The sequence below is a fragment of the Manis javanica genome, chromosome 16 (genome assembly GCF_040802235.1).
Source record: "Manis javanica isolate MJ-LG chromosome 16, MJ_LKY, whole genome shotgun sequence".
Lineage (NCBI taxonomy): Eukaryota > Metazoa > Chordata > Mammalia > Pholidota > Manidae > Manis > Manis javanica.
In genome coordinates this window covers 61,779,855-61,781,065 of record NC_133171.1, presented here as the reverse complement: position 1 = coordinate 61,781,065, position 1,211 = coordinate 61,779,855, and the positions used below count along the sequence as shown (strand labels likewise).

General features: G+C 39.1%; 1 non-coding gene across 1 annotated transcript; it reads left to right on the top strand.

Annotated features, from left to right (window-relative positions):
- Nucleotides 1-1,139: 1,139 nt before the first annotated feature.
- TRNAE-CUC (transfer RNA glutamic acid (anticodon CUC)) lies at nt 1,140-1,211 on the top strand. Its single transcript has one exon. It is a non-coding gene; the product is annotated as a tRNA-Glu (tRNA).

Here is a 1,211-nt window from a genome sequence, read left to right as displayed (position 1 = left end):
AGTTGCACAGGAATCCACTTAATTCAAATATTTATGAAGGAGCATGAAATCGAGAATAAAATGTAATTGGTATTCCTCATATTAGACTGCTCCATATCTGTCTGGAAGATCGGTCCCCTTTGCATTAGTAATGGGCACAGAATAAGGTTAAGGGGAAAAGAGGAATCATGAAATATAAACGAACAAGAGAAAGAGGAGTGATTCGGGGCCTCTTGCTTTGGCTTATGGTTGTTGGAATAACTCCATGGAATGAAGGTGAGGTAGGTATGGAGAAAGAGGAACATAATGTAATTGGAGTGGAGACCTAACCAAGAAAGGAGATACTAAATATTACAAAGAAGAAGAGGAAGCGCTTTTTCTTTAGCTCGTTTGGCTTTGCCTCCTATTTCTAGTGAGAATTTGAAGCCCATCCCTAGGCTTCTCCTAATGGAACAACCGTTTTATTGCATAATCCTCTTGGGTCTTCATGGATTTGAGGGAAAAAAAGTCTCTTCTCATTTTCCGTTCAGTGAATAATTTCCTGTTTGGGGAGAATTCAGTAATTTAATTATCATTGGTTGTAAAAGACTACAACTTCCTGCTGAAACCCGGGATCGAACCAGATATCCTTCGGATTTTCAGTCTAACACGCTCCAAAGCTGAGCTTTTTGAACTTCGCTCACCTTTCTGAAAATTAAGGTGTAATGGGTTTTATTTTTGAAGTCTTTTCATTCACTAACTATTGTTAGTCACTTAATAAATTTAATAAATAAAGTTATGTATCAAATAACATAGATTTTTGGTTTTTTGAAGAAACCAATGATAAATTTTAAAATGGTTTCCGTTTTCAAACCGCTCACCATTTTATGAGGAGAAAGACAAGACGACAATTACAATTAATGTAAGAACTGCCATGACGATTTAGTTGAAATCTGCATTTTTCTGGAGCAGAGGCACCATCCAACGACACGCACTGATTACTCCTTTTTCGACGTTGCCACATCTCCCCCAGTTCAGATTTTATTGGTTGGTGCGGAACAGTAGACCTATGGATAAATGAATACGATTTCACACTAGCTTGTTGGGAAATAGACAAACGACACATTTATATGAATGGAATAATTGACTGGTAAATCTACTTCTGGAGCAGTTGCTCGTGGTCCCTGGTGGTCTAGTGGTTAGGATTCGGCGCTCTCACCGCCGCGGCCCGGGTTCGATTCCCGGTCAGGGAA